This window comes from Myodes glareolus, chromosome 22, assembly GCF_982192425.1.
Source record: "Myodes glareolus chromosome 22, mMyoGla1.1, whole genome shotgun sequence".
In the NCBI taxonomy this organism is placed as follows: domain Eukaryota; kingdom Metazoa; phylum Chordata; class Mammalia; order Rodentia; family Cricetidae; genus Myodes; species Myodes glareolus.
In genome coordinates, this window is record NC_142047.1 from 44,065,376 (window position 1) to 44,083,818 (window position 18,443).

The 18,443-nt window shown below is 45.2% G+C and overlaps 1 protein-coding gene and 1 long non-coding RNA gene across 4 annotated transcripts in view; one reads left to right on the forward strand and one right to left on the reverse strand.

Moving 5' to 3' along the window:
* Positions 1–18,443, forward strand: part of Wwox (WW domain containing oxidoreductase) — an 898,633-nt gene that overhangs the window by 243,658 nt on the left and 636,532 nt on the right. The gene's annotated exons all lie outside the window — the stretch shown is intronic.
* Positions 11,785–16,583, reverse strand: LOC125402519 (uncharacterized). The gene is made up of 3 exons (XR_007232650.3): positions 16,446–16,583; positions 13,255–13,472; positions 11,785–12,017 (listed from the first exon to the last, which is right to left on the reverse strand). It is a non-coding gene; the product is annotated as an uncharacterized LOC125402519 (long non-coding RNA).

Here is an 18,443-nt window from a genome sequence, read left to right on the forward strand (position 1 = left end):
TTTCAGCCCCTGGTGCCTCCTCATTCCCACAATCCTGGTTGGATCTTGCATCCGCTTTATCCACTGACTTCAGTAGTGAGAATTCTTCATCAGCCCTTAAACATGCTTTAGTTGGGGCGGGGGGGATGTATACTCTACTACCCTCCAGAAACTTCCCTTCTCTACCAAGAAAGAAGTCAGAGGAGAGAAAGGAAGAAGGAAGGGGCAGGGAGGGCATGAAGCAGACTCAGGCTCCATGCTAATGAAAGCAGTGGTGGCTAGCTATGTTATAATTATAGTATTTTGTTTCCAAGGTTTATTTTTATGGTTGCTTCTATAGGGCAGGCGGTACTAGTTTCTCATTAACCATAGTGGCTTTGGTTTCATTAATAAATAACTTCACTTAATTTTATTTTCCAGTGAGGTGATTGAAGCATGAGGATTAAGTTAATCATAGCCCCGGTGGTGCCAAGGGGGAAATAATGGCATGAGCGATTCCAACATGCCTGGACTCGTAGGGCTCAGACTAGGCCATGCTGAAGTTCCTTGTGCACATAGGAGGAACTGGGGAAGGGATCTTCAACTAGGCATTCAAATACTCCTGTGCTACCTGGTTTCTCTTTCTGGGTCCACTCTGGTCTTTTAGATCATCCCAGTATTTGATCTTTGCTGAGCAAGTGAGTGGACTGACTTCTGTTTGTAGTACTCCAGACTTGTATCATTCCCAAGGGAAGACCCTTCACTGACTCTTAGGCAGAGCTAGATACACCCCGGCCCTGCCAATCAGAAATGTGAGCCCCGCCACGTGCTCTTTCTGGTGCTGTGTTCTCACTAGCTGCCATCCCTTGCCAGCTATCGAAGGGGCTAGAGACCAGAAATAGCAGTGGCTCTCACATTTATTCATCTCATCCTCATCATCTGTTTGTCTACTTAACAGGCATTTGCTGAGCACGTCCAAATCCCCAGACATTCTTCTGGGAGGATATTGCTGGCCACTGGGAGCCAAGGTGACCTCAGCCAAGATGGCCACAGCCTTAAATGTCAGCAAGCCATATTTTATTACTGATGCCAGCTCTTCATCCCAATAAGTCTGTAGTTGCAGAGGGACAAAATTACTAGCAACCTCAGTAACAGAAGTTAAAGCTCGTTTTAGGGGGTTCATTTGGGGCACACACATTTAGAATGCCTTGTCCGCACCTTCTGATTCAGTTCTGGAATCAGTTTCATGGTGGGAGTGATTGTGTCCATTATGCAGCTGAGAAAGTGATGCTAGAAGGATGGGGTAGGAAATGCATAGACAGCATTTGGTAAAGGAATGGGGCCAAGGCCCCATGTGGCCCATGGTACCAGGATTCCCTCTGATCTCCTCTGTGCTGCTGTCTTTAATATAAAGACAATAGAAACTCGAACTCAGAAAACTAGTGAGTTTCTTAGGGACACCAGGCAGCTGATGACACATGGAGAATTCTGTCCATTCTAACTTTTTCTTTCTCTTTGGTACCCACTGCCCTGATTAGGTCTCGAAGTGTGTGTGTGACTTTGCTGAAGAGAGCTGACTGTGTGATCATAGCCTTGTTCTCAAAGCTGTCATTAGATTTTATCCAGCAAATAGTTCAGAAACCATCACACCCGAGGGCCTTTTGTAATCACAGACCCAAACTCTTGGAGGGAAAACTCACCCATTTTGCACTAATCTTTGGTTTCTAATACTTGTATGTTCAGGCCCAGGGGCAAGGTTTCCCTTAGACTAAGGCTCAGGACCTATGCTGCCTGTGCCTTAAGAGTCCAGGGTTGCTCACAGTGTGGAGAAATACTGCCGTACTGAAAGTATGTATAGAACAGTGAGTGATTTTTGCCTCTTGACATACTGCCAGTTCCAAAATCTCCCCCGGAAAGGCAAATGACAGCTCAGTGCTAACGGTCTCCGGATTCAGAGACCTGTCAGAAGTGAATTTAAGTGCCGGTGACCAGGCTGCCAGAAAAACATGTGTAACTCTAGCCTTATCATCGCCTCCCATCTTTGGACATTAAAATTTCCTTGTGTGTAAAACGTAATGACAAATGAAAGCATGCCTGCCAGTTCAGAACCAGTTCCTTTCTGTGTGCAGTTGGACCAAAGAAAGGAAAAGCCCTCCGACGTGACTTCTCTCTGGAGGGGAGAGTAGGCTAGGGAGGAGAGGACCGGTCCAGAGTGAGCATGGCTGATGAGGGTTACGGAAGCATTAGGGACTAGTCGAGCGTTTCTGTTAACTCTATGCACGGCAACAGGGTAAATGTTCTTCCTGTTCGGTATATGGGTGTGTATGTGGCGGCCAACGGTGACACTGGATGTCTTCCTCAGTCATTTTCCACTTTAGTTTTTTGAGACAGGGTCACTTCACTGACCCTGGAGTTGGCTACTTGGCCACGTTGGTCTGTCAGCAAGCTCCAGGGTTCCTCCTATCCCTGCTTCCCCAGCACTGGGATTACAGGTGTGTCTCGCTTTGTCTGGCTCTCACGTGACTGGTGGTTTGCGTGAGAATGCCCTCCACTGGCTTCTGTTTGAATGCTACCAGTCGGTAGGAGTTTGGGAAGGATTAGGAGTCATGGCCTTGGAGTGTGTTAGGTGGAGAATCTGAGCCCAAGATTGTCTGCCTCCAGGCACACAGAGGACACGTGACCGTTTGCCATGCCTGTTCTCCTGAGGTCCTGTGCAGACTACCTTCCCAGTCTCCCTCCTCCATTTGCTTGCTCATTGTCTTTCTCATTCACTTCTTCTGTTATTCTCCACTACCTCTTCAGGGTGGTCAGCTCAGGAACCTCAGTCTGCTTCTCGATACTTCTTCCCAGAGTTTGTGATGGTAATGGTGGTCAGCCAGTGTGTCTCAGGCCAAATTATTCTGGGCATTACTGGAAATTTCCAAACCAAAGACTGTGGAAGTTTCCCCCCAAGTTGATTTTTTTTTAAAAAAAATATATTTTGGGTTATATTGGCATTCAGAAAGGAAGCCAGACCCCACAGTGCTGGTAGGCAAGGGTATCTGTCAGCGGGGAGCAGCTGGGGCAAGTCCCCTTGTGATCACCCAGGCTGGTCATCTGGGTCCCCTCTGACGGACTCCAAAGCCTCCGCTTGTTAGTAACGGCTTCTTGTATACTCTCAATCTGGCTGTAGCTGTTTCATTTACCAGAATGGAAAGCCTCCATCTTGAGACCCAAAACAGCTCGGCGTTCCAAGGACGAGATGTTCCAGAAGCATGTTCTTTCTCACTAGCATTCTGTCGTTCCCAATAAAATGGAAGGCTGCACTCCAATCCTGCAATTTTAAAAGTTGGGAATGGCCCACCATAAAGGACATGGGTTAGTAGGATTCCTGTTGCCAGCCAGCTCTCATTGGCCAAGGGCTTCATTTGTCTTCGAAGAGAACTGCAATTGATAGAAAATTCATATTAACCTAGTTGTGCAATTCTGAAGGCTTCTAGAACTCCCCTTTTCATCGTGGGTTTCTATTTCTTGTCTCAGCTTTCTGTCTCCAGTATAATTTAAATAAATTAGGCTTCATTTCACCAAGAAAATCATACCGAAATGTGTTTTATTTAAAGGTTAAAATAAAAGTTTTCTAGCCTTTACTTATTAAACATTTGAGGAGAAAAATCTTTAGCAAAGTTGTTTATTTTTACTCCCCACCAGAAGACGTTCATAACTTGAGCTACTAACCCGGAACATTATATTCTTGGATTCATATTCCAGAGTTCTGTCTCTTTTCCATCTGTAGAAGTGGGTAGGCCATAAATTATTAAATAAAACCCAAAATTTGAGGGCTAAATTACCCAGAAGACCAGTGTGTAAACTACAGATTGATCTTCCCTTTTCTCCCAAGCTCAGCTTGGCGAATAATGTTTTAGCCAACATTTCTGCATCAGTCTTTGCTCAACGCGAGACATCCATCCTGCTCCGTGCACCCTGGGACCCTGTTGCCTCGCTTTCCCTCACAGTATGAAAACACAAGAAGAGAAAGCGCCGAGGCTCATCTCCACTGCAATAGATGCTCTCAGTTCAGATCTTTGTTATGATGTCTCGGGGAAGTTTTATGAAGTCTACCAGTTCATTGTTCTTCTACTCTATGTATTTTCCCTCTTAAATCATTGAAAAACCACATTATGGGCCATTTAATACATCTAGAAACACCAGGGAACATTGTGTCTCTTACAAGCTCTCTTTTTTTTTTCTTGTCTACTTAACTCTTTGGATATCAAATCTTTTTACATCATATTGTTTAAAAACATCTCAAAAGTATATCATGCAGAAATCTTGTATTAAATGAGAAAAATGAAACAGCAACTCTATCAATATAAAATAAGGCCCAGTACATTTTCCTGTAAAGGACCAGAGAGGAAATATCTTACATTTTAAGATGATGAAAAATCTCTTTGTAAAAACTCAGTTTTGCCGTTGTAACATGGAAGCATCCATCGACAGTGTGTGCCATTATAACTTTATTATCAAAAGAACTGTGGGCAGTATGTATCGATAAATCTTTATTGACAGGAAAACCATGGGTAGTGTGTGCCAATAAAACTTTATTGACAAACATTCCCTAGTTATACTTCTCAGCAGACACACTATGTTAACCCTAGGATAATAGGTCACCAAACCTCTTTCAGTAGAAATAACGGGTTTGGGGATGTCGTCAACTGAACCTAGATTTAAATTTCAGCTCTACTGCCTTTTTTTTTCTTGGAAAAGGGATCATGTGACTGGGTATGACGGGTAGGTACATAGAGCTAATCTGTGCATGATCGGTTTCATCACTCTATAAAAGCTGCCTTGGGATTCTTAGGAGGTGGGAGAGGATTTTGAGTGGAATAGTGTGCCGGGCGAAGTTTCCTGGGAAACAGTACCTTATAGGAAACAGGCCAAGTAACACCCTGAATATCATTAAATCAGGAAAGTCCTGAGGCCCCAATGGGAGCTTGAAGGCATATAATGATATTGGTGATGACTGCTATTTATCAGCTATTAGTCATGTGTCATACACAGCTAAAGAGTCAGAGGCCATGTCCAAAATAGCAATAAGAACTACAATCTCTTCCAGTTCTGCCCAGTTCAACGAGTGCTACATTTTATAGGTCAAGAGATTAAGGATCCTCTCCAAAGTCATGCAAGCTAATAGCTGCTCGGCTAGGTTAGATCTTAATCCCGTATCTCCATTGAGCTCAGCAAACAGAATTTGGAAAATAAGAGTGATCTGACTTATTTGGGAAAAGGTGCTGTGTAGCACACATTGCCCCCTGCAAGAGGTTTGTCCCATTAATTGGATGGATGACAGTCCTTGTCTACTAGGATGATTATTAAGGTCACTTCAAGGTCAGAGTTGATGTTTTGTGAAACCAATTTTCTAGCGCCAAGAGAAGATTTGTTTTGCTGAGATACAGATAAAAGAGGCTAAGCAGACCCATCAGAAAAGAGGCTCAGCCCCTCAATTAAGGTACCCAGGCCATTTTCTTTCAAGTGTCTACAAGGTTCTTCTCCACGGAGTCCCCTTAAGCAGAAATGACAGCTATTTGCTCTCATTTACCGTCACCTATGTACATTTACACCAGATGCCAGTGCTCATTTCCCCTTCGCTCCTACTTGTCTTCAGAATGATGCTCATCAGTAGACAGGCAAGACCGAAGGGTCATTTCGCCGTACACACCTCTGAACCATGACCATTACTTTCACATGCAAACTCAGCTCCGATTCCGACCTGCTCAGGGGTATCCTGCTGCCTGAGGGACAGCTCCTGCACTTGCTGATGTCCCCCATCCAGTGCTCAGAGACCAGGTCAAACTTCCTGTGTCTTTGATAATTACCTTTCCCCAACCCTATGCCTCTATACCTCCCACCCAGAGAAGCATCCGCAGGGTCTGCGTGCTGGCTCTGGCCATTACCTTCTACTGTTCCCTCCTACCTGCTTGTCACATGCTCAGGGGATGACTGTGTGTCCCTGCAGAGCCTCCTGTTTCCCTCCCCTCTCCTTAGCATCGCTTCTGCACCAACGAATCCTGTCTCAGAGCAGTGGTTCTCAACCGTCCGGACGCAGTGACCCTTTAATACCCTTCCTCATGTTGTGCTGACCCCCAATCATAGAATTATTTTGTTGCTACTTCATAACTGTAATTTTGCTACTGTTATGAACAGTAATGTAAACATATGATTGGCAGGATGTCTGATATGTGATCCCCAAAGGGGTCACGACCCACGGGCTGAGAACCAGTGTCATAGCGTATCAGTAACACACCCACGTCATCACAAGGAAAGTTCGGGCTGCTTTCTGTTTTCTGCATTGATTTTTAGTAGTTGTTGTTACACCAAGCCCCAGATGATCAGAGGCAATGGCTAATTCATCTCTGCCTTCATTCTATATATTTGTTCTGTTACCTATGAAGATGGTGACCTAGGCCTATGGCTCCATCTTTGTGATCCTCGGTCTATCCATCAATGAAAATGAGACGAGATGGTCAAACCACTCTGGGGTTGTTGAGAGGACTGAATAACAGACTCTTCTCAGAGCGTTGCACCTGGTGTCTGGTGTGCACTTAGTGCAGGGTCCTTGCCGCTGCTGCCATTATCTCATTATCAGCCCCTCTTCAGTCATTACACTGCCTATGGCAGGTTCCGAGGAGCTGGTACATGAGCGGATGGGAAGAGGGGGGAGAGAAGGGCAAAGTGGAGGCGTGGAGGTCCATGTGATGAAACATTACTTTGAAATTCATTTTTCCGTTTGTTAATTTGGGGGGCTCTTTTGAAACCACATTTTGATAGCCCAGGCTAGGCTAGAACACCTGATCCTCCTACCTCCACCTCCCCAGTGCTGGGTGTTCAGGCTTGTGCCACCGTGCACAATTCCAAACTTGACTGTTAGGGCACCGATTCTGGGCCATTCAGTATCCGTGAACTGATACTCCCTTATGTAGTGTTAAGGTTGAGTGTGTCCAAGTCTTGGGAAATAGCTATTAAAGATATTAAAGATATTTTTTAAAATTATGTGTATATGTGTGGGGGGGTGATTTGGGATCTATGCTCACAAGTACAGGAGCACTCAGACTCCAGAAGAAAGTGATGGATTTTCAGAAGCTGGAGTTATAGGCAGTTGTTAGCTGCCTGACATGGGTGCTGGGAACCGAACTCAGGTCCTCTGCAAGAGCACTGGGTGTTTTTAGCCACTGTACTATCTCTTCAGCCCCAGAAACAACTTTTTGAAAGTAATGGTACTTACCATACTTGTCTGAGACAAAGAAAACAAGGGGACCCTTCTAGGAACCTATGGAGATATTTCTACATTGAAGTGTCCGCTCTCCCTGATCAGTTCATGGACCCTGTGATCCCATCAACTAGGGACTGCTTGGAGAAGAGGGAGACTGACACCCTGAGTCTAGGGCAGGGAACCTGGTCTTTGGCCCTTAAAGAGACCACCTAGCTCGGCAGCTTTGCAGCAAATCCATGGCTATGTTACTATTGGGAGCCTTTTGCTTATGTAAGACTTGCAGAATGCATTCCGGTGTCTGTGTTTTTGAGCTGCGTTTCCTAGCCTGACTCAGGGATCCCACTTGCTTTTCTTCCTCTCTTACCATTCTTTCCAGCTCCACTGTCATGTCAGGATTCTGCGTTTACATAATTGACACATTGAGACGCTGTGCTTAAACTACAGTGAAATCACATTTTAATAACACGGGAAACATCTTTTCCCTCAGTAAATTGTTGAGAAGTTAATTCTTGTTAGCCTAAGAACTTGAATATATACTTGAAATAAATCAGCCGACTACGCCGTGCTGCCTGCTGAAAGTCCTGGAGGAAGATTCCCCTTGCTGATAAACCGCTCTTCCAGAGCTCTGTTTGGAATACTGCGCATGCTTTCTTGTCTTCATTTGGAAGCACTGACTCAGAACCTTGTCTCTCAGACCATCAGTGGGCCCTCTCAATTACCAGCCCAGTTCTTCATTCCTCCTCTTGGCCTGGCACTGCAGTGCAGCCACCAACTAACTCGTGATAGTAAGATAAAGGTACTGGGCAGGTCAGCTAGGGCTCCATAGTGAGACTCTGTCTCAGAATAAACAAACAAGCATACTAAAGTTGGCTTGACCCAAACACTGATAACCAGAAACAGACAGGAAAGGGGATCTGGTTGTCCCCGAAGTGTGTAACAGATAGGTTGACAAATTGCAGCTCCTGGAAGTCACACTGGGCAGAATGTCTCTAACCTGAACGAACAGCAGTGTCAGGATTGCATGCAGGAGCTCTCAGATCTCCAGAAATGAATGCAGCCATTTTCCCACTTGGCTGTTAGCAGAACCAGCTCGGAACCCCTAACAAACTCTGATACATACCTGCTACCACCAGCTGTTCTGCACTATGGCCCTTGGGTGTAGATAGATGGATAGATAGTTGGATTGAAAGAAGATGCCTTTGGTAGCTTCAATTGTCAACTTGACACAACCCAGAGTCATCTGAGAAAAGGGTCTCAGCTGAGGGATTTCCCAAGTTAGATTGGCTGGTGTGCTCATCTGTGAGGCATTAGCGCGACTGCTAATTGATGTAGGGAGCAGCCCGTGGTGGAAAGCACCATTTCACGAGCAGGCAGTCCTGGACTACATCCGAATGTCAGCTAAGCACTGGCCTGGTGCTTTCTGCTGGAAGAGGTTCTGGAAGCTCAGAGTGAGGACGCCTAGGATGCCTAGCCTGGCTGGCCCCACATGACAGGGCTCAGATGCTGTACTAGTTACCTTGCTTGGCATTGTGACCAAAGGAATCAAGGGTCCATTTTGGCTCACAGTCACGTCACAGAATGCTTGTTATGGTATCATCCTATGTAGTAGTTGGGGGCTTTGGACTGTAGCATCTCACATTGCAATAGATTAGGAAGCAGGGATTTTGAGCCAGAATCAGACATGACTATAACCTGTAATGCCCACCCACAGTGACCTGAGTCTGCTTGGTAGGATCCTAAAGATACTGCAACCTCTCAGCATAGCCACAGACAAGTGAAACTACTCCCTGATGTGGGACTAGTAAGGGTTCTGAGGACCCTTCTATTGCTGGACAACGGAGATTAGAATGGAGCTGGAGAACACGTGAGTGAGTGAGCGGGCCCTGAACAAGGGGTTCACGAGCTGCTGTCTGCTGTCTGTCACTTAATTCCTAGCTCATTCTTAGTCTTAGTTGGCGATTCCTGGCTCTTCCTTGGGCCTTCTCAGTAATGGAAGCACAGTTCCAGCTTGTGATTATATGCATTTCTTTCCTGGAACGTCTTCAGACTTAACTCTGCTCTTCAGAGTTATAGGAAGGCAGGACTCCTATATTTGTTCTTGATAGAATACCTCCCTGTTAGAGGGATGACTTCAACTTGATCTTGGACAAGATGTACACATGATATTTGAAGACCGTACTGCAAAACAGATTCTAGCCTCAGCTACACCAGTCCTATTGGACACAAGAGCATTGAATTAAAGACATTTCTCTCTCTATCTTTCCTTTCCTTTGGGGGTGGGTTTCCAATTCAGGAGCTTCATGCCAATTCATGTCTGTTTTATTTACTGTTCTTTTTCTGTTGTTCTTACCCAAAGGAGGCTGGGTTTGTTATACAGTACCTACAAAGGTGAGCAGACAGTATAACCTCCATTCTGCCTCTTACTACCTGTGTTCCTTCCTCCTTTTTTTGTATAAAAAATACTTATTTATTTGAAAATGCCATATATGTATAAAATTTGATTTTGTTCCTTCCTTCCAACAGTCATTTTTCTTTCTTTTTTTTTTTTTAATATCACATTGACCTGGCTGAACATTTTCTTTTTGAGACCAGTTTTTGTGTAGCCCAGGCTGGCCACAAAGGATGACCTAGGCCTCATCATCTTCCTGCCTCTATCTCACAAGGTAGACCAGATGTCTTCTTGTGCTTTCAGAGATGTGTTGTGGTATTCTGTCCTCTGATGATGATGTGACTTTTGCCCATTTGAATTCTCAGAAGCTGCTGGTCCCACTAATGTTTGGCCTCATGAAAGTCTGTCCCAACCCCCAGGATCTATAAGTGACTCATGGGTACTGGATGGGGGAACAGCCGAAGAACCACCTGTAACATGTTTATGTGTAGTATGTTTTGTTCCTTAAGTAACCCCCACCCATATTTCTGTTAGTAACTTCAGTTAATCTTGTTGGTTCACCCAGGTAGACTTGAGTAAAATCCTTTCATTGTTCTATTATTGATGTCCTTTCTGGGGTGAAAGAACACATTTGTTCAAGAATCCCCAGAAAAAGTCATCCCAATAAGCCTGCTTGCTGAATCCCACTTAATTATTTTGTAAAGTGTTTTTCTTCACTAATCTCTGGACACAAGAAATAGTTCTAGCCTGTCTGTGCTGGCTCCCTTTGGTACTGGGGCTGGTTCAGCCACTTGGAAGCTGGTGACAAGGGAGCCACCTACAATCTAATCTTCGACTGCATGGGCACATGCTGTTCACAAGCATGGCTGTATTTCGTTATTAGCTACTCTCAGGGCCCACAGAGTCCCAGAGGATGTCAGAGTACATTAATTTTTATCATAACTTGGATTCTCCCAGGTCTGAATGGCAGCACATAGCTGTCAAGGGCTTTCTGAACTCTATTACAGCTTCATATATCTCTAGGCAAAACAGGGGAGAGAGTCGTCATTGGCAAGAGAAATGTACAAAATGCATGAGCTGCTGGGTCGTTGGACTTGACCATTTGCTCAAGCACACGGCACACACTGGTTTCCCCCTATTGTCCATATAAGTTCACCTCTGTCTGCCCTTGTGAAATCCTCCACTTTGCCTACATGAGAGCTACCCAGAGTGTGTATAAAATAAGTTCTCTATGAATCATGCATCTTTTCGTCGACCACTATTTTCCAACTAGTCTATGAATATGAATATGAGTTTTCCTGTCTTAATGAATTTCCACCAGAACTTAGACAGCCATGGTGTCACCAGGAGTTTATAAATAATGGATTGTTATGCTTAATATCACTTTATGCCCACAAAATGTACTTTTAATGGGGAATGCTAACGCATGCCAGGGAAGTTTTGTTATTTGTTCGTTACTTTTATTCTACCTACTTGTCAATAAAGTAAAATGTTTAAAGGTTGCAGTTTGCCTGGAGAGGAGGTGACTCTCTTATTATTTTAGAGACTTTCGAGGCCATAGAGGGTATACGGAAAGTGGGGCTCATGGGGAGCCACCCCGCCTTGCTGAAGAATGCAGCCCAGCATGCTTTAGCTGCTGGCTTCCTCCTTGTTACTAATACTTCTGTGGGTTGAGTTGTAGAGTTTACTGTTCTCCATTGTGGTCTCCCAAGCGATTTTAATATCATAAGTAAAATTCTTCAGGAAGACACAATTCATTTGTCCCTAGAAACCCACGGGGTTCCACCAAGACTTGATAACAGTGCCTTTTTCTCGGTTTAAGGGAGTTGTGTTCAAATGTGCATGCAAGATGATGGGAGTGGTCCAGGCTGATGTTCCTTGCCCTTCCCTCCCTACTTATCCACATTGGGCTGAACATTGATTTTCCATTTTATCAAATACTCCCTAGAAGCAGGAACACGGGACAGTAATGTGCTTAAGTGCAGAGGACAGGTTTGGAAATTGCTAAAATCTGCACCAGAGAGTCAGGCCCCTTGCACTGCAGATATCATGCCAATCCGGCTAAGTGCACAATTATCAAATCGATGCCTTTCCCCCTAGAAACCCGTGTTGGGGAAGACGTGGGTGTTACTTTGTTTTACACCCCTGCCTTAGGATCAATGAGGTTGAGATTTCACTGCCGGGACTCGGATGCTGGGATGGGAAAATATAATCAAGATAATGGACACAAGGCAAAAATTTAAGAAAATAACCAAAACAAGAGTGTTTTCATTTTCTGCTAAGTGTCTGTACTCGTGTTCCGGAATCTGCTCTAAGAAGTTGCAAATGGTGCATGAAATGAAAAATTCTCGTCGGTCTCCGGGGGACAGAGCCAGAGCTTTGCTTTCTTCCTCATGGTTGTTCTGATTGCTTTCTCTATTCCAGCTGAAATAAAAAGAAAATATTAATTAAGCATAACTAAGGTATTGTGACAGCAGCAGAACCCACTCCTGGTTAATTATTGTGTTAACACCCAGGGGTGTCCATCAGATTCACGGCACCTTTAGTGCCATGACCCGCCCACGGCACAGCTGACAATCATTGGCCACCCAAGCTGGGTTTGGTGTTAAGGGTGACTGCTCGTTTTCCAGGCTTTCTTTTCTTCTTAATTTAGAGAGGAGGTGCTCTTACAGGAACTCTGAGTGAGGGCACTGGGAACAATCTAGTAAATGTGGAGCACACTATATATGTATTGTGTGTGTCTGCATTCTTGGTGGGTACCACTCCCCAAAGTGGATGCCCAGGTCTAAGAAACAGGAAACCAGGTAAAATATCAATAGCTTATTTTAGGCGTTTTCTCCATCAAGATCAGTGGCAGAAATATGGTATATAGTTTTCTATATACAATAAAAAGATTTATTTTTAATTATGTGTATGTGTCTAGGGGCAGTAGATACACATATGTACAGCACCCCAGGAGTCCAAAAGCGGCTATTGGATTCCAAGGAGCTTGGAGTTTGATAGGCAGTTGTGAGCTGGCTGATTGTGGGTGCTGGGAACTGAACTAAGGTCCTCTGGAAGAGCAGTCGGCACTCTTAACCACTGAGCCTTCTTTCCAGAACCTGTATATAGTTTTTTAATTCTCATAAATACTAGACAAACTGAGCATGGCCATTCTCTTTTAAAGGAGATACAGCGATAACTCAGAAGTTTATTAATTTTTCTAAGATCCACTTGACTGATGAGGGGTTGACCCCGGCAGGAAAACAAGGTTTTTGTGTCACATAGTTTATCCTTTCCTAGAATTGCATAAATCAAAAGTATTCTCTCTTGACAATATTCTCTCTCTCTCTCTCCCTCTCCTTCTCTCTCTCTCTCTCTCTCTCTCACACACACACACACACACACACACGCACACACACACAGGCACACACACAGACACACACACACGCACACACTTTTAAAGTAGAGCCCATGTTTCCCCTTCATCCCTCAATAAAATGATAAGCATTTCCTATAGAAGACTTATATAAAAGATAGTCACTGCTTGTTTGATCTTTCTAAATAATGTCCTTAATCGTAAGTCTGCTATGATGCAACTCCCCTCAAATTAAGTTCATTGAATGTCATATCTGGATTTCCACAGAATCAATGCTTCACCATCCTATTATGTAAGACTTACTTTACCAAGACTTGAAAGATATCTTCTGCAAGGCCATCCATTAAATTGAGATTTTCAACAAGTCAGTTACGTATTTATCCAATTCATTATACAGTATTTGTTTTAATTTCTCATGTATTCCCCCAAACCCTCATGAACTATAGCTATGCATGCACTCCACATAGCTGTGTTCCGGGTGGGTTCCAGAAGCACGGAGCCATGCAGCTGGGCAGAAGTAGCTGGGGAAGAAAATAACCACTATGGTCAAGTTCGTGCTGCCTCTCCTGAATTCAGACCAAACTAGCCCATGTTAATTTAAGCAAGGACCCACCTTGTAATGCTATACAGTTCCCACCCCTTCCTTCTCTGGGAGAACACACTGCTGGTTATGAGGTAAGTTTGCCAAATGGTTTTCTTAATGGAACACGGCTCCGTATGCCCTTTGCATCGAATTTCACAGTACTTCCAAATAGTATGAATTTTTGCAACTCACTTGAGCAGTACCCCAGATGGTATGACATTCTGTTTCTAGAAGGAAATGGAATATATTTCCTTCTGCATTGCATTCCATTTAGCTCATTCCTTCGCCTGGTCTGAAATGGGATCCTGCAAAGTCACAAATGTTGGACCATCACAAGGGTCCCAACTTAACCTGGAAAATCCCAGTTCGTTTATGGAGCATGCTAACAATTTCGTTTTCACACCGTTACTGTGACTCCCCTTGGTGGTGGTGACTTCTATTGCTCTGAGACTCCTTTAAGGCCTCATTCTCCTTTCTCATGGTTGACATTCTGGGCCATCTTGGGCTCCTACAGTCATGATATAGTAATCTTGTCTCCAAATTATAATGCCTGTCTATTGGTCATACTGCCCGATGCATGCATTCGGATATGCACAAAAGGCTTACCTTTTTTAAAAGCTCATTTTTTTTTACTATGGAGTGTGTGTGTGTCTGTCTGTCTGTTTGTCTGTCTGTCTGTGTTGTGTGTCTGTGGTTATGTGCTCAGGAGTGCAGGTGCCTGTGGAGGCCAGAAGAGGCTATCTGGGGTCCCCTATAGCTGGAGTTATAAGGAATGATGAGCCCCCCAACGTAGGTGCTGAAAATGGGTCCCTGATCGATCCCCTGTAAGAGCAGTGAGATCTCCTAACTGGTAAGCCATCTCTTCAACTCTAAGGCTTAGCTCTCACTCCTTGCCATGCCCTGTGAGAACTGACTTCCTTCCTTCTGAACCTTGCTGTCTAGTGGCACAGAAAGACTGTGGTACATGGTAGAAAGTGTGAAGAAGTGTAGGAAGAGACCACTGGGACATACTACACCTGAGAAATTGACCTTTAATTTGCAATTAATATGAGGGTGTTCTGGAGTTTGCTTGTTCCTAGGTACTGATATGGGGACTCCCTGGACACTCGCAGGGCATAGTTAAGAAGGCAGTATATATTGAGGATATAGACTGATGGGATTGGCTTTACAAAGAACTGTCATCACTGGCAGCTTGACCCTCAGTGAGGACTTGAAAGTCAGGGGAGCTTTTAGCACCCAGGTGTCCAGTTCTATGCTTCTTTTCATTGGCAGTCAGACCAACAACCTTGTGCTCTTCGTCCTCTGTCTGCCTGTCAGTCCCAGCAGGGCTGATGTTGCCAAAGGTCTACACAGAGTCTGTGAGAACCTCTGAGGAGGGGCCTACTCAACTTCAAGGTGAGGGCAAAGGGCAAAGGAATGATTGAGGTGCGAGAGTCTTTAGAGTCACCCGAGGAAGAAGGGGAGGGTGGTGACACACGACATGGGCAGAGGTGGAAGATTCCACACAGTGTTGAGACAGCATCCTGTTGGCTTGGCAGTGGAGGTGTGTTTGAAGTAGGGGAAGAAAATGGACACATATTTCAAAACTAAACAGGATGAGTGGACAGTGGGTGGATTGTGAGCTCAAAACTGCTCTAACAAGTGACTTTCTTTCTCTTTCCAGCCTTCTTGTCTCTCTGTGTCTTTTTCTCGTCCGTCTGTTCCTCTCTCCGCTTTTTTTCTCCACTCCTTTCCCTTCTTTAGTGGTTTTCCTCCTACTTAATGGTCAAAATGATTGCGTGTGAGAGAGAGGAAGAGAGAGAGAGTAGAGGTTGGAGAACAGCCTCAGGTGTTGTTCCTAAGACTCCATTAAGTTTGTAAACTATCATTTACTCATTCTTTGGCATTTTCATCCGTGTGTACAATGGAGCTTGATCATATCTACCCCAGTTCTCCTCTCCTACTTTCTCGGGTCACCCTGGAGCATGTGCCGCTCTCAACTTCACGTCCTCCGGCTCATAACCCACTGCATCCGTTTAGTGCTGTCTGTTTAGTGTTGGCTGACCTTGTGGGCTTGTTCTTGTACAGGTCCTGTGCAGGTGACCGTAGCTTCAGTGAGCTCCTGAGTACCATGGGCTTGCCTCAACCAAGAGATAGCACCACATCCCTTTTGAGGGGTGAACCTGGAAGTCACCAAGTAGGCCCAGCTGGCTGGCTAGCAAGCCCTGAGGATACCCCTGTCTCTGTCTGGCCCAGAGCTGGAGATTATAAGCTCACATGACCCTGATACATGGGTTCCAAGAATAACACTCAGGTCACCAAGTCTGCGGCAGCAATCACTCTCCCAGCTGAGCTGGCATCCCCAGCCCTGTATCCAGGATTTGGTGAAGCTAATGGATAGGAGGTATGACCCTATAGAGAGAATGCCTGAAATTGGGGTAGGCAGCAGGTGGGGCTCTTGGGAGCCAGGGCAGGGAGCCAAAGAAAGCTCAGAAAGCTCAACTGTTCCTGATCAGGTTAGCCACAGTCTCTGGACAGGCCCCACCCTTTTACTTCCGGCCTCGGCTCTGCTCTCCTTTTAGGAGAAAGCACAAGTTAGACATGGCTAGCCAGAGCCTGGCTGCATGATCAAGAAGTCTCACGACTGTCAACTCAGAAGGGTACCAGCAGAGCTGGCCGCTGGTTCATCATTAGGACTCCATCCCTGGGGTGGCCCAAAGGCAACACACGGATGGCCAGGTGGAAGGGGTGCTGCTTTCTGACACTATGCTCATAGCAGCTGGAAGACTGACCAGGTCCATTCCTCAGAGACGGACGGGGCAGTTTCTCCCCAGGTCTCAGAGAGTGGGACTCCTCCTGGTCGAATTCTCCCATGCTGGACCTGGATGATGGTCCTTTCCGCCTCCATTGCCCTTCCCAGGTCAGAACCCACCTGAGGACCAAATCCTTCCCTCAAGGCGCTGACTAATAACATCTGCTCTGGGCGCCATTGACGCGTCTTTATTTCCATCCCGTCTTCACAGTTTGATCCAGACTTCTCTTTGATGGCCTGTAAATATTCATCATCTGAGATTCTTTTGAATTGCAGTGGCTTTTAGTTAAAATTGAGTAAAATGTACCATTTGAATAATAAAAACCTCATTAAAGGAAAGCTAAAAGAATACTTTTCCTTTTGTACAAGCCAATTAGGTACCCTCATAATTAAAAAAAAATAAGTCAAGCACATTATGGTTTCATATTCCATAAGCCTGTTTCTAATTAATGGAGGTGACACGGCTTAGGTGCTAGGTACACATTTTGCCTCCGGTGTTGTGCAGTCGACATTAATGAAGGCGATGGGAATGTGGTAGGGGAGCAGCTCCTCTGTGAGTCCAGGTCGAGGCCTTTAGTGGGTCTCCATTCTCAGGGACACCGGACGGCAAGAATAAAGGTACCCAGAGAGAACCTGTGGTCGCTGAGAAGGTGTCATATTAAAATTCTCAATGGCTACACTTAGTGGCTCAACTGTCCCAAAGACAAGTATTCACAGACCTGGATTTTTCTTTTGTGGAGAAAAGGGAGTGGTGTGGAGGTAAAGGGGGCCACCATTTAACCCCCTCAGCTGACAAGATACAAGGCCAGATGCTCATCATCGTCTTCCAAGTTGTATTCTGCTGTTCCCAGTTTATAGGGGAGGAAACGGCACACACAGGCTCACTGTCTGGCCAGGAACCTGCTAAGAAAGTAACCGCCCTGGGCTCAGATGGCATCCAGTTTGGATATTGGATTGGTTACTTGTGGCTGTGACAGAAGATCTTACAGAAACAACTGGGAGAATGCAGGATTCATGCAGAGTCGCTGTTTCAGAGGATCTCTGCCCATAAGGGCAGAGAGGGCATTTTGGGGAGGGGACAGTTCAGTCCATGTGGCTTAAAGCTGTTTCCCCTGTGGCAGCAGGCAGGAAAGAATCGAATCGGGCCAGAAACAGGGCCAGGCTGTGTAACTCTTAAAGGCGCCCTCCCAGAACTCATTTATGACAGCTAGGCTCTGGGTGCACCAGCCCTGCTCCACCCACTCCACCCACTCCACCGCCTCCCACTGAAGCTCCAGCATCTGGGCCTAAGTTCATCTGTGGGTGGCGTCTCATGGTCCACCAGAACTGTTCTTTATCTCGCTCTTCCTCGGTTATTTGTTTACTCACTTATTTTTGTCAATCCAAATATTTGGATTCTAACCTCAGGAAAGTTGCCTCTAATTACATTACTAATTCTATAATAATGTAATCCAAAAGCCTCCTGTTGTCCTCTCTGGACAATGGCAACAAGAATACATATCACCCAAGGTTGGCGTGACAGTTAAATGAGCTATGTATCCAGAATTCTCAGCAAATGTCTACTCCACAGTTAACACCACCCTCACACAAAAAGGGGTGGGGGGAACAACTTTGAGAAGTGACCAAAACACTAGAGTTGTAACCAAAAAGGAGCTCCACATCAGACACTTGTGTGCCTCCCTCCTCGGCGCACACTACATTTTCTAAAGTTTCTGTCTTGCTGCAAAGCCTCCCCGGTACAGATCTCTGCTTTAGTGTGAAGCAGGGCTGGTGCATGCAGTGAGGAGCTGACACCTCAAAGCACTCAGGTCCAGTCTTCAGAGAGTAATGACATCACGTGTAGCCGTTGATTGGCAGCTGCAGTGCACACCATATACGAAACAGGAGTTATCCTGGACAAACACAACCACTTCACCGAGCTTATTTTTAAGTTGCAATACATTGGGAAGTAGATCAAGCACCAGAAATGAATGTCATGCTCTCTTAACAAGATCCAGGTTGCCCCGTGATAATGAGATTTCATGAATCCTTAAAGGTGTGATTTGTCAATATGCTTCCTCCTAGCTATGCTGTGCCTGCTTTCCACCAAGCATTTAAACAAACTTTACTATCAGTTCT